Consider the following 16,211-nt stretch of genomic DNA (forward strand, 5'->3'; position numbering starts at 1 on the left):
ACCCAGGATCCTCTATATCCTGAAGGGCATCCCAAAAGAGTTGAACAAGATTCTCAACGAACTGAAACTAGTGCTCCATCTAAGAAAAAGAAAAAGAAACATAAAACTGTTGTAGAATCCTCTGAGCCTGTTAATGATCCTAATAGTATTTCTAGTTCTGATGCTGAAACTGAAAGTGGTAATGAACATGATAAAGATAACGATAAGAATGATGCTTCTGATAAAGAAGAGGTTGAAGAAGAACCTGAAAAGCATGCTAAAAATAAAAGTACACTAAAGAAGATTTTATTGCTAAGAAACATGGTAATGAAAGAGAACCTTGGGTTTAAAAGCAAATGCCTTTTCCTGCTAAGAAACTAAAATCAAAGGAAGAAGAACACTATAATAAATTTTGTGAATGGATGAAACCTTTATTCCTGCAAATCCCTTTGACTGATGCTATTAAATTGCCTCCTTTTTCAAAGTATATGAAAGATATTGTCTCTAACAAAAGAAAAATTCCTAATGAGGAAATTTCCACTATGCTTGCTAATTATTCTTTCAATGGTAAGGTTCCAAAGAAGCTTGGCGACCCAGGTATACCGACTATTCCTTGTTCTATTAAGAATAATTATGTTAGAACTGCTCTATGTGATTTGGGAGCGGGTGTTAGTGTTATGCCTTTTTCTCTTTATAAGAGACTTTATTTAGATAAGTTGATACCGACTGATATATCTTTGAAAATGGCTGATAAATCTACTGCTATTCCTGTTGGTATATGTGAGGATGTTCCTGTTCAAGTTACTAATAACTGCTTGATATTAACTGATTTTGTTGTGTTGGAAATGCCTGAAGATGATAATATGTCTATTATTCTTGGGAGACCTTTTCTTAACACCGCAGGGGCTGTTATTGATTGCAATAAAGGAAAAGTTACTTTCAATGTTGATGACAAGGAGCATACCGTTTATTTTCCCAAGAGGATTGAGAAAGCATGTGGAGTTAATACAATTTCTAATGTGAGAACTATCAAAGTGGGAACCATTGATTGTCCTATATATGAGCCTGAACAAGGATATCAAAATATTATGATTGGATCAATGTCAATACAATTCAAGGTAACATAATTGATTTGAGGTTTAATTCTTCTTATGTTATGTAAAATTTATTTGGCGGCAAGACTTGATCACCCTTGTTAACAAATTCATTTTATATGCATAGAAGAACTAAACAACATCTCTTTCTTCCTCACTTGATCTACTTGCTGTAGCACTTTTGTTTTGCAAAGTTCTTTAGTTAATTAGAGATTTCAAAATCTTTTTCTGCCCAGTAATAATAAATTTAACACCCAGAAATGTGCATTTTTCAAAGTTTTCAAAAATTCACAAAAATTATACCATTGGTCCTATTTTTCGACGAGGCACCTAGGAACACCTGGGGATGACCAGTGGGGCACCCCAGGGTGGCACCCCACAGGCCGGCACGGCCAGCAAGGGGGGCGCGCCACCCTGTTGTGTGGGCCCCTCCTTGCCCCACTACATCATCTTTTCCTCCCACTCTCCTCTCTCTCCCGAAAAAACTCGCACCAGATTTCTCTTACTCGCGTTTCTGCTCAAGAGCTTAATATTTCTCGATCTCTTTGCTCAGCCCAGATTTTTGTCTGAAATTTGGCACATTTGCTCTCCGGTATGTGACTCCTCCGATTATCCAAGTAGAATTTTGTTTGGTTGAGTATATCTAGAATATTTTGCTGCTATAGGTAATATGTTTAGTGAGCTTGCATGCTTGTTCTAAGTTGTAGAAACTAGTTTTGATGCATGTTTAGTACTCTAACAAGTTCCTATGGTAGTTTCCCTCAAATATATGTCGCCAAATCAAATTTTATAATGATTGTTGAAAAATTTCAGAAAATGGAAAGGAGTAGGCACCAACTCAACCAACAAGAATTGGAGGTGCAACAAGTTATGAGAGTTCACCGCGAAGAAGGAGTATACCCCTCTTACTACCCATGCGTTGATTTTATGAGAAGTGCAGGAATCTTGCGACATGTTCAGAATCTAATTTCTCGTGCAGGGTTGGATGATTTTATTGTTGGTGAATGATGTCTACGCCCCCTCCTTTTCCTGTAGACAGTGTTGGGCCTCCAAGAGCAGAGGTTTGTAGAACAGCAGCAAGTTTCCCTTAAGTGGATCACCCAAGGTTTATCGAACTCGGGGAGGAAGAGGTCAAAGATATCCCTCTCATGCAACCCTGCAACCACAAAGCAAGAAGTCTCTTGTGTCCCCAACACACCTAATAGGTGCACTAGTTCGGCGAAGAGATAGTGAAATACAGGTGGTATGAATAAGTAGCAACGGCACCAGAAAAGTGCTTTGCCCAGGACAGTAAACAAGCAGTAGTAACGCAGCAGTAGTAACGCAGTAAAATAGTAAACAAGCAGCGATAGCAGTATTTAGGAACAAGGCCTAGGGATCATACTTTCACTAGTGGACACTCTCAACATTGATCACATAACAGAATAGATAAATGCATAATCTACACTCTCTTGTTGGATGATGAACACCATTGCGTAGGATTACACGAACCCTCAATGCCGGAGTTAACAAGCTCCACAATTCAATGTTCATATTTAAATAACCTTAGAGTGCAAGATAGATCAACACAACCAAACCAAGTACTAACATAGCATGCACACCGTAACCTTCACACTATGAAAGGAGGAATAGATCACATCAATACCATCATAGTAATAGTTAACTTCACAATCTACAAGAGATCACGATCATAAACTACGCCAAGTACTACATGATGCACACCCTGTCCACTTTACACCATGCAGGAGGAATAGAATACTTTAATAACATCACTAGAGTAGCACATAGATGAATTGTGATACAAAACTCATATGAATCTCAATCATGTAAGGCAGCTCATGATATCATTGTATTGAAGTACATAGGACATAGATTAACCACGTAGCTACCGGTACAGCCCCGAGCCTCGATGGAGAACTACTCCCTCCTCATGGGAGACAGCAGCGTTGATGGAGATGGCGGTGGTGTCGATGGAGAAGCCTTCCGGGGGCACTTCCCCGTCCCGGCGGCGTGCCGGAACAGAGACTCCTGTCCCCCAGATCTTGGCTTCGCGATGGCGGCGGCTCTGGAAGGTTTCTCGTACCGTGGCTTTTTCGTGTCGAGGTTTTAGGTCGAGGGGCTTCTTATAGGCGAAGAGGCGGCGTCAGAAGGTCGAAGAGGCGACGACACCATAAGGCGGCGCGGCCAGGGCCTGGGCCGCGCCGGCCTATGGTCTGGGGGCCCAGTGTCCCCCCTCTGGTCCTTCCCGGGTGTTCTGGAAGCTTCGTGGAAAAATAGGATGTTGGGCGTTGATTTCGTCCGATTCTGAGAATATTTCGTTACTAGGATTTCTGAAACCAAAAACAGCAGAAAACAGCAACTGGCACTTCGGCATCTTGTTAATAGGTTAGTTCCAGAAAATGCACGAATATGACATAAAGTGTGCATAAAACATGTAGATATCATCAATAATGTGGCATGAAACATAAGAAATTATCGATACGTCGGAGACGTATCAGTGAACCGTGCCAATATGCAAAATTGACTATGTCTGTAGTGCAGGATTTTGAATTCAATTGGTCGCAAACTAACCCCATGGTTCGGTACAAAATTTATAATAAAACTGTCAACTTGCCATTCAATGATTTTTGTGCAGCAATTAGAGTGCCGAAATGGGGATCATGCGAGAAGATAAGGGGATCTCCGCAAGAGCTCTTGAACCTCTTCAAGATGATTTGTCATGGAAGAAGCTTCTCAGAGGATGGTGGTAAAATCAGTAGCATTCAACTCCCAGCTATTCGCTACTTTGCTTATTTCATTACTAAGTATGTTCTTGCTAGAAAGAATGCAAGTAAATTATCTATCCAGGACTTAGCTTTTCTAGCTGCTGCATTACAAAGTGATAGGACTTATAACTTGGGAGCTTTGATAGCCTATAGACTTGCTACTAACCGTGAGAGGGGAGGAATTTGCGGAGGTCTCATCGCCTCCCGTTTATTAGCTATGCATGGTGTAGAACCTCACCACCTTGATATTCAGTTTACCGTAGAAAAACTTGATATAGTCTCCATGATTAAACATGAATTTGTTTCTGATTCGTCTAATTTGAGTAACCTGTCTTACAAGATAACATTTTATAAGAAAACTTGGAGAACAACTAAGAAAATTGAAAAACTAGTAGGATTGCCTGCACCTGTTTTGTTTAACCTTGATTCTAGGAAGGATTGGTCAGTCACAGAAGGTGAACTGAATGCATACTTGGAGGGAGATGGCCATCGTGCGAGAGGCGGCACGGAGGAGGCCGAGGAACACCTCGACTCGTCATCCGATGCAGCGAGCTCCTCGCATCAACATTATGGTCATGCGGAGCCTCCACGCTATTCTTCTGCACAGGGACCTTATTATGATCATGCCATGTACGATTCGCCGGCGTGGAACCCTGACCCTCGCTGGGAATGAACTCCACTTAGGCCAAAAGCCTAAGCTTGGGGGGAGGTATACCGGCATCACTCATTCTTTGCATATTATGGTTGCTGGATACTTGTACATGCTTGTTTAGTTTCTTTAAGTGGTTTTCTAATAAGAGGGAGATGATATTTGGGGAAGTGCTGCCTGAAAACAGATTCTGGACTGTTACTAAAAAAAATTGTGCGCATAGCCAGAATGTTATTTTGAGTTTCAAATTTTTGTGCATATTCCCCAGGTTGTTATCTAACTTTCATTAGTTGAGCACTTTTCGAACTGAGCAACGGAAGATTTTTGTAAAAATCGATTACTGTACTGCTGTCAAGTTTTGGCAGATTTCTGCCATCTTGCTTTTCTGTGTTTCTTTTAGTTTTCATTTTCTTGTTTTTGCTTTGTTTCTTTCCTAAAACACAAAAAGACCAAAAATATTTCTGTTGTTTCTCTTTACCATTTGTTTATTTTGGTTTCTTGCTTTCATTTTGCTTTGTTTGCTATCGTTGGTTTGCTATAAGAAAACCCAAAAAGATTTTGCTTTGTTTGCTTGTTTCCTTTTGTTTTTGTTTCCAATTCGAAAACACCAAAAATATTTGCTGTTCTTCTTTGGTTTTGTAAAGTTCATTATGGAGTTCAATGGTTTTCGGTGGCTGGAGCGTGCTTCCATTCCATATTATTCAAGCTACACAAGTGAAAAGGCAATAATGACGATCTACAACAATCTGATTGTGGTGAGAGGCTGGTATGAACTCTATTTGTTTTCATTTTTGTACATATACTCATCCATGTGAGCGTGCTTAGTTGGTTCATGTGAGGTATATGTCATTTAAGAAAGTCTAGTAGTTCATGGTCTCTCATGTTTAGTTCCAATTTATATGAGTAGCATGTCATAAATATTTGCTTGCATTGCTTTATTCATAGATAGATATGACATTGTGGTATCCTCCTCTGAATAATCTACTTGAATCAACTTGGCACATGCTCACGCATGCATATGACTGAATAAAAGTCAATTAAGCCTCGATGATTTACTTCACCTCAGAGTTCTTGTATCACTTTTATGCCTCCGTTAATTTATTTTGCCGCAAGCATGATTATGACAGTTACTGCTCTCTTGATTGTCGCTTCCCAGTCTATTGCTAGCCTTCACTTGTACTGAGCGGGAACGCTGCTCGTACTTCCAAACCCCTGAAAACCAAGTTATTCCAGAGTGTCCACCATAAACACCTATGAATGGCATTTCAAACCATTCCAAGTAAATTCTCATGTGCTACCTTTAAAACCTTCAAAATGCTTCTCAATTTGTGTTTATGTTTTATAGCTCATGAGTAAGTATGTGGTGTTTATCTTTCAATCTTGTCATTTACTCCGGACGGAATTTCACAATGGACTAGTGGCACATCCGCTTATCTAATAATTTTGCAAAAAGAGCTGGCAACGGGGTTCCCAGCCCCAATTAATTAACTTTCATAAATTTACAAATAGACACTCCTCCATTGTATGTGATTGTTGGTCGGCACCCGAGGATTCGGTTAGCCATGGCTTGAGAAAGCAAAGGTGGGGAGGAGTGTCATCTAAATAAAACTAAAATAAAAAGGCACTCCTTCATGGTATGAGATTGTTGGCAGGCACCCGAGGATTCGGTTAGCCATGGTTTGTGAAAGCAAGGTTGGAAGGAGTGCCACCCAAAAATAAAATTTCATGGGAGCCGCTCTTGAAAGTCTGGTTGATGAGGTAGTTAGAGTACCCATTACCATTCGTTGACAACAACAAACACCTCTCAAAACCATTTTACTTCTGTCTTTAGAAAAATGAAAAGCTCTAGCACATGTTAATCCCTGCTTCCCTCTGCGAAGGGTCAATCTTTTACTTTTACATTGAGTCTCCATCCTTTCTTTGAGCACTTTCTTGAGAGCACAACTGTCATTCTTAGTATAATATGCTTGTCCCAAAATGTGATTAATTGTGGTATAACTTTGATGCTTTTATCTTTGATAAATCTCCACTTCCATTCTTTTCATGAACCTCAAAGGTGCCCAAGCATTTATGTTTTTCTGTACAAATATGGGCAAGCAAGATACCACTTTATCATATCCTTTTATGAACATTGCAATCCTGCTGATAGACATGATTCATGATGCTTATTATTAATTTGTTGGTACCTTTTCTATGATTGACATAGCTATTATATGATTTTATTTGCATGTACCTTATTATGAATTGCTTAAGTACTTGCCATATCATGAGAATATTTACATCATATGAACAAATGTGTTCGTGAAAGTTCTTTTATCGCACTCAGTTGTTAACTGAATTGCTTGAGGACAAGCAATAAGCTAAGCTTGGGGGGAGTTGATACGTCCAAAACATATCTACTTTCCCGAACACTTTTGCTATTGTTTTGCCTCTAATTTGTGTATTTTGGATGCAACTAACACGGACTAACGCTGTTTTCAGCAGAACTGCTCTGCTGTCTCGTTTTTATGCAGAAATCCAACTTTCAGGAAAATCCTCGGAATTTATGCGAAAGGTCCTATTTTCCCAGAATATTGACGGAGCCAGAAGGGCAAGCCAGGTGGGGGCCCGAGGCCCCCACACACTAGGCCGGCGCGGCCCAGGAGGGGGGCGCGCCGCCCTATTGTGTGGCCGCCTCGGCTGGCCCCTGACGCCCTCCTCTGGACTACTTAACGCCTTCGACCTAAAAACGCACGGGGGTTAGTCGAATTCACCAGAAGACATCCAGTACGCCGCCACCGTCGCGAAACTCCATCTCGGGACCAGAAACTCCGTTCTGGCACTCCGCCGGGACGGGGAATTGGAGGAGATCATCGCCATCATCACCACCGACGCCTCTCCATCGACCAGCCATGTTTCCCCCATCCATGTGTGAGTAATTCCCCCGCTGTAGGCTGAAGGGGATGGTAGGGATTGGATGAGATCGGTCATGTAATAGTCATAAGATTGTTAGGGCATGGTGCCTAGTATCCGTAGATGTTACTTTTATGATATTGTTGCAACTTGTTATGCTTAATGCTTGTCACTAGGGCCCGAGTGCCATGATTTCAGATCTGAACATGTTATCAATTCATGATGATATTCATTGCTTTATGATCTTACCTGCAAGTTGTATACACGTATTATTGTCCGGAACCCGAGGCCCCAAAGTGACAGAAATTGGGACAACCGAAGGGGAAGGCAGTGATATGAGGATCACATGTGTTCACGGAGTGTTAATGCTTTGCTCCGGTGCTCTATTAAAAGGAGTGCCTTAATTTCCAGTAGATTCCCTAGAGGCCCGGCTGCCACCGGCTGGTAGGACAAAAGATGTTGTGCAAGTTTCTCATTGCGAGCACGTACGACTAAATATGGAACACATGCCTATTGATTGATTAGTACTTGGATACCGTTTTATTATTATCTGCAAATGCCCTGCTTTGATTGTTACATGAGTTTCTCTCATCCATGCAACGCCCGTTCATCCATCCCTGTGCCTACAGTATTTTAATCCTGCTGTTTACTATAATCACTACTGCTGTCTTTGTTACTCTGCTGCTGTTATTTCACTACTGCTACTGCTATAAAACTGTTACTACTGATAAACTCTTGCGAGCAAGTCTATTTCCAGGTGCAGCTGAATTGACAACTCCATTGTTAAGGCTTTCAAGTATTCTTTCTCTCCCCTTGTGTCGAATCAATAAATTGGGTTTTACTTCCCGCGAAGACTGTTGCGATCCCCTATACTTGTGGGTTATCAATAACATCTACTTATGCAACTAGATTACAATGCTCATGATCACATAAAGATCATACATGGAGAGATAGATAGACCACGTAGCTACCGGTAAAGCCCTCAGCCTCGGGGAGAACTACTCACTCCTCATAATGGGAGTCAGCAACAACGATGAAGATGGCAGTGGAGTCGATGGAGATGGCTCCGGGGGCAATTCCCCGTCCCGACAGGGTGCTGGAATAGAGACTTCTGTCCCCCGGGTCTAGTCTTTGGCAGCGGCAGAGCTACTGAACTTTTCCTGGACGGAGGCTTATTGATTTAGGGTTCACGCATCGGGAGGCTTCTTATAGGTGGAAGGGCGAGGTCGGTGGAGGCCAGGGGCCCCAGACCACCCCTAGGCGCGACCAGGGCCAGGGCCGCGCCTAGGCCTGGTCTGGCCGCCCTGTGGCGCCTCTTCGCCCCCCTATAGACTTCGTCTTCGTTACGGAAAAATAAGATCTTCGGCTTTTGTTTCGTCCAATTCCGAAAATATTTTCGGTACAACTTTTCTGAAATACAAAACCACAGAAAATAGGGAACTGGCACCGTGGCGTCTTGTCAATACGTTAGTGCCGAAAAATGCATAAAAGTGCCACGAAGTGTAAACAAAACATATAGCAATTGGTGTAAAATAAGCATGGAGCATCAAAAATTATAGATACGTTTGCAACGTATCTATGGTCTCTGTCGACATCTTCGTCCACACAGCCGCCGCTGCACAATGACACAAAACACCACCGCCGCCGCAGATCCGCTGCTGCCGCCGTACAATGACACAAAACCCCGCCGCCACGCAAAAGCTAAAACCCTACAAAAAAATGGGCAAATTTTTTTGCGCCTTCGGCAATTGTGGCTACACCAAATATGACGACTACGACATCAACCACACCTCGACCACGGCTACATCACGATCGGCTACCTCGACATCGACATCAAGAAAACGTCTACGACAACTCAAGAACTCCGGTCAGCGTCTGTGTCGTCACTTGCATCCACGAAACTCCCGCTGTGACTACGGGAGGGAAGAGAAGGAATCAAGGAACCAGAAGGGGACACCGATGATAATAAGGAGGAGAAGCGACGGGAGCACGAGACTTTAAATCCAATCGCAAGCGTTCGCTTCACTCCTGCTAAGGCTGAGGGAGAATATTAGAATACATGTACAGCTCAGATTAGACTAGGTTTAGATCATCTTGTACTCCAAGTCTAATATACTTGAACTATAGCCAACCTAAGGTTAATGGAGATGGATGATAAATGATGCGGAGGCTGCTATGGTGATTCCGATGAAGTTCTTGCTAGTACGAATCGCATCCTACTGCAAGAGATTGAGACGATGCTAGCTTGATGAATTTTCCCCTCCTAGATTAGTTCCGACCGAGGAGTTTCTATGTTGTTTTTCCTATGTAGGTATTGGTGTGTGCCATTGGGTAAAGCACTTGCACACCCGCGAAATGTCTTAGCTGGCCATAGTAGGTAGTATCATATAGTAGTATCATGCATATGATACTTATGTATGATACATGGAGTAGTATCATACTCTCGTTGTATTTATTAATTTGTAGAATCTCGATACAAATTTGTGTACACGATTTATTTGGTATTAACATTTCTCGTGATGTGCGCTATGACTACCTATGTTACTCTAATCTCCTCTCTCTCCTTTTTAAATAGCAGCCACATAAGTATTTTTGTGAGGCCAATGTGCATGATACTGGCTAAGGTACTAGCACTACGGCTAGGGGTGAATAATTAAGAGCGGTACTAGTGTTGGTGCGTGCGTCCGCACTCATACCATTGTCTGATGTCCTCTTAGGGTTCAGAATTAAGTCTTTCATCTAGTTGTGTTCAGTTCGGATAAGGAACGTGATCAAGGTGATAAATCTTCATAAATGTAGCAAAAAATGTGGACCAAGTTCTTATTACTCCTTTATCCTTCTCAAATAGTTATTTTTTAAAAAGTAAAGAAAAAGAGAGGTACACTATTTCATAATTATAATGCATAAATTTGATAGAAACATGTACTATGCGAAATGATCATCATAAAGTCATCCGGCGAACCTACAGAATGTGGCATATGCAAGGACATTCATTACTTGTTATCCTAGTTGGTATCTCAATCTCACTTCTCAATCTCTTGATATATATTACAGAACTGGCTAACTTTTAAGTGAATTCGCATGGTTAGAATTTCGAATCAGATAGTGTAAATCACATCTTGATCAACCCATGGTACATACTACTTCCGTCCCAAAATATAAGATGTCTAAGGATTGGTCAAAAGTCAAACCTTACTAACTGTGACCAAATATTTCAGAAATAATATTTACATCTACAATATCGAATGAACATATTAAGAAAATATATTTTATGGTGAATCTATTGATGTTGATTCAGTATTGTAAATGTTTATATTTTTATGTATAAACTTGGTCAAACTTAAAAATTATTAACTTTTGACTAATCCTTAGACGTCTTACGTTTTGGGACGAAGGGAGTAGCATGCTTCACGATACACGTGGAAGCTACGTTTATAACTACCTTGTTGATTCCTTTATCAAGATTTTCAACAACCTAAGTCTGGGACATTACATAAACATTGTACCTGAGACCAAGAAATGAAAAACATATTGTTGCTTCTTGAAGGTTGTATGTGGAGCAAAGAGGTATGTTGAGAGATGAAAGAATGAGACGTAGAGAAATACCTTCCACCAACAAATGTCTACTAAGTAAAAAACATATATCTACTCGAATTAGATTCCAATTATAAGCCAAACATTTTCCAACAATACTCCTAATGTAATCACGTTCCAAGTCTGAATAGAGCTGAGCCAAACATCTTACAAATGAACGTAACTATAAGAGCCTCATTTCACTGGACTTGACCGAGAGAAAAATGGCTTGAACGTCAACAAGAGCCCGATTAGTGGCACCACATTTAGCAACAAGAAAAGGATTGTATCACCTGCATATCACATGAAAAAACGGTATATGCTCTTAAATGTGTATATGTTTCCCATTCATGATGAAGGAAGTGCTATAAATACAAATGTGATTTGCATGGTTCGAAGAGCAATGAATTTAGCAGATAAGAATAACCCTGTTATGTTCTTTTGGGCCCAAGAAAATCTACAGGAAAAGGCAAGCAACAAGTTGATTATTGGGAGGCACACTTTCCAAACATAAAACCTAGAAGAATTCTAACTCACAAAAGAAAAGAAACATTGTACTTACAATGTCCCTGCTGCTGCTGGACCTATTGCTCTAAAGAGTGACATAAGTGTCACAGCGATACCATTTGCTAGACCTCTTTGTTCCTGTGTCTATACATGTTTTCATCAGAAAAAAGTTACAACATAACAAGAAAGCAAAATGAATGCAACTAGACAACTGAATCTAGAAAATAGAATTGGTGTACATACCACTGCGTTGTTCTGGAGAATGTTGCAAACAACTGTAATTGCAGTCTGTTTCATTTAGATGATACGTATGAATATGTTAATAAAAACTGACTATTAAGCAGATGGAAATTTACTTATTTTTATATGAGGATACTAAATTAATTTAATATAATTTGTACTATATGTGCTCAAATATGGTATATCTAAAGAGCCCCAAAACTGTCACCAACAAGTTGGTAGAAAATATAATTGCTCTCCACATTAACATGGTCAACATGGTTATATAGGATATAACTAACATGAACAATGGGGTGTGATATTTTGTACTAGATGGGTTTGTACTTTTGGCCCAACCCACTGAAGATCACCCATAATCTAGATTATTAAAATTCAAAGAAGAAGCAAATGACAATATCGAAATTTCTATGCTCCTAACATAAAATCTGATGTACCGAAAATATATTTTTTAGAAGCGAAGCTATGTTGATGACTACTTTGAGCTCCATACCATACAAATTAGCCATGAATGGATAAGTTGGTATAACTGATTTACCATATTAAAGAAGCTTATTGGCATAAGGTGTTTTTGTTGCATACCGTTGCATAGCGTAATTGCTTCATTAACCCAGCATACTTTGCGATGAATGGATAAAAGAAAACTTAATTCACAAAAATACCAAAGCCTACAAGATAAAATGAATATTCTCATAAGGTAAAGGAACACAAAGCCAGTGCTACATGTAATAGGTAAAGGAAATATGATATGTAAGTGTTTATTTTAATCATTTTATAATGACTGTCTAGACTATATTGCATAATGAACATATTATATTGTCTAAGGAAACATACCCGATATAGCTAGGACAATCCCAACATCCTGAGATGTAAAACTCAATCCACGGTACTTTCTGTTGCTCACAGCCCAGAGCGAAAATATCTAGAGATGGAATTTACGTAAATATGTGAAATTGCTTCAGTTCCCTCATTTGGTTGTTATATATACGAGAGATAAGGTGAATACACACCTATTTCCTTACTAAATCTTGTTGATATGTTCAATAGTACTATATAAACAAAAAATTCACACGTACGTCTTCATGTGCTACGCGTTCAGAAAGTCATTTCATAAAAAATAAACTTATCATATGACGTGTGTAAAAAAGACAAAATTCAGTGCTACAAACAATGCTTTTCACCTGATAAGTTTTCTCTTTTTTACATAGGCCACAAAAAATATTATTTTTTCGTGAAACTTGACGCACACACATATATTATGAAGATGTACATGTATAATTTTTTATCAAATTTTTTTCACACTTCAAAATATGTTTTGTTGGTAGAGGGAGCATACGCACCCGGGAGCCGAATTGAATTTCCGCTATATAAAGCTTTACCTCACTATAAGCAACATCATAGAGAGCAAACACACTGTAGAGGATTATTGCTGACATCAACTGCCAGTTCTTGAGCAGGCTCTTTGTAGATATCGTTCTTATTGATTTACATTGTTCATATTTCCCATATTCCAATACGCTTGAATTAGTAACTTGTGCCTCCATTGTATCAATATCTTCTACATTGTCATCATGATGCATATGCAAAGTTTCCTAAATAAAGCATTTATTAAGTAGTAATTCATGGTAGAGAAAGAACCATAGAAGGGAGGAGGCGTTTTGGCTCATAGGAGCAAATGCTCCCATTATACAAAATAATTAAAAAATAATTTTAAAAATGACAAAAAATTCTGACATAATTTTTTTGCTGTACATCATGACATTCTATGTTAGTGCACAAGTTTTCGTGGAGAAACAACATTTTATGTGGCGTGTACAAAAAAGACAAAAAAATGTCCTGTACGTAGTTATGTTATAGCATCAAAATTTGGCTTTTTTTATAGGAGCCACAAATTTTTTTAGTTTTTTTTTAAAAACTTGTGTACGAACATAAAATGTGTAGATGTACATGTAAAATTTTATTTTAGAATTTTTTGACACTTCGAAATGTTGATTCACATAATGGGAGCAAATGCTCCTATGAGCCAAAGTGAATATCCCCCATAGAAGTTGTCAAATAAAAAGAACCATATGGAGATGTAGTGGGCCCATACCGGAAGCCAAATGCATGCAATACATGCTCCTGCCGCTAGGACTGATATGGCGAAGCAAGGGAGAAAATATGGAAACCTAAATATACATGTAGTTGAAAGGTTATCTTATGGCATATGTGGTGTAAAAATACTTATGTCGGGAAAATAGTTGAGGGGTTATTTACTTTCCAAATATAGATTCCTCTGTGAAAATACTGGGGTACTTCTTTGCAGGCTGAAACAAGATTTAAATATACACAATGGTTGTTAGCATACAAGATAACTAATTAGTTTCTAAGGGGAGAGCTTATTTTCAGAATTTCAACAAAAATTATGCTATGACTTTGAATAGTTAAGTATCTCTGTGAAGACTCACTTTGACTAAACAATTTCTGAACATTACAATTCTCTGTAAGTGGCTATGTTGTGAAAGTTGTTGACCTATTGGTATATTCTTTTATTTTGCGCCAACTCGTAGATGATATATTACTTCCAAGCTCTACATCATGGCTACAAATAATTATATCTGCTGAAATAATGACTTGTTGGAGTACCATTTTATGCATGTTCTACATTTCCTTGTTGTAACTTATGTTAGTTTGATATAATGCTTAAGTTGCAATGGGAATTATGCCTGGATAGTTCTGTATTTCAAAAAAATATACTCAAAGGCCCCTGATCCTCACTTGTGAAAGAAATCCTCCAATAGCCGGTCCAATAACAAAAGCCATTGCTCGTGAAGATGTAACCTATGATTCAATGCCGGACAAGTATCTAATAATATTAGTGATATAAACATGATAACGTTTGGCCTTTATTAAAAAAAAAATGAATCTGATAGTCGAAAACACTACTTAAGAAGACATATTATTCTTACAAGAGAAATTCCTAGAGCTTGGTGTTCTTTCCTGCAGACTTCTGAAGCGTAGGCCTGGAATGTATATGCAATCATGAGCTTTGAAAAAGTAAGTAGAATTTGCTGCATTAATCTCTAACACTCACAAATACCTTGATTGGCCCTAACATACCACAAAGTAACCCAAGTAGCCCCCTCGTTACAATTGCCATCCAGTAAGTCGTGCTAAGGCCAAAGAGTGTATTAAATATGATCCTGGGACATTGGAAGAAGTTGAATATGATTTAGTTAGGTTTATTTAAATAGTGTATGGAATATGTTCTAATGATGCAACATAATCTGCCATACACAGAGAGAATACTGATCAGAATGCAAGGCTTCCTTCCATATTTGTCAGCAAACATGCCCCATGGCACAGAACTAAAGGTTCTTGCAAGGTAATAAGTACCACCTGGATACATATAGTATATAATCAGAAAATAATAATCGAAACTAGAAGTTGTCCTATAGCGCTATTAAGGTCTACTGCTCTATTGAATATACTTGTAGACTTTGCCTTATTTATGAAATAGTTATAGCATCCTACTCTATGTATTTATATCAATTCAAATGGAAAATGCTCACCAACAAAACCTGCATAGAACCCAATGTCTTGTTCGTGCTTTGCGACTCCCAAGTCTCTGATCTGTCATACCATAAGAACGGTGAGTACATGATTGGTTATAGTGGGTATGAAATAAACAATAAACGACCTGCATGTAATAGAGATAAGTTTTTGAATTGTTACAATAACTCTTCGTACCATGAAGTATATTACTCCTATAAATGATGCTACGCTACTCGTCTCCAGGAGGCTCTGAAAGGGGCAAATGAATCTGCATCGCTCGTTTACCCTGCGACAGTAAAACTTCAACCCCACTTTTACTTTCAGCCGTCCGATCCGATTATTTCTTAGTCACCTGCAGCTGCTTGTTTTGAGTGCATGACATATGGGTCCATGCGTGCTCGGGGCAGCTTGTCTGAGACAGCGAGCGTCCATGCTTGCGTCGCTGAGAAAATGAAACACTGTGAAAACCTAGCCAACGAGAGCCTCCTCCCCTCCTCCCCAATCCACGCCTCCTCCCGAATCCGCCGCTTCATCGCCTCACCTCACCGTCCCCAGACCTGCACCTCCTCCCCTACGCCGTCCCCAGCGATGCGCTGCATCGGTGGATGGAAAGTCTCAGCCACGAGCGCCCTCGCCGCCGTGTTGGGAGAGGATGCGGGAGGAAGACGACGACAGAGGAAGTCCACGCCACCGCGGCGCATCTGGGGGAACCGGCCGGCCCGGAGCGGACATCGCCGGCAAAGCCGCCCGAGCGCCAGCGGCGGCAGGGAGCATCGACACCGGCGGCTGGATGGGGTAGCCGCGGTCACAGGCCGCGCGACGGCGCATCTGGTCGGAGCGCCCAAGCGCCAGCGGCGGCTGTACGTGGGAACAGGCGGCGGAAGGGAGCAGCGATGACGGGCCGGAATTACAGGCCCTCCACCCTCGGCTGCTTGGCGGCGGCAGCGGTTGGACGGCGGCGGCCTCTGCGGAGATCGGAGC

General features: G+C 40.3%; 1 pseudogene; it reads right to left on the reverse strand.

Moving 5' to 3' along the window:
* Positions 1–11,147: 11,147 nt before the first annotated feature.
* LOC127328202 (protein ZINC INDUCED FACILITATOR-LIKE 1-like) overlaps positions 11,148–16,211 on the reverse strand; it is a 60,319-nt pseudogene continuing 55,255 nt past the window's right edge.

The sequence above is a fragment of the Lolium perenne genome, chromosome 2, assembly GCF_019359855.2.
Source record: "Lolium perenne isolate Kyuss_39 chromosome 2, Kyuss_2.0, whole genome shotgun sequence".
Taxonomy (NCBI): Eukaryota; Viridiplantae; Streptophyta; class Magnoliopsida; order Poales; family Poaceae; genus Lolium; species Lolium perenne.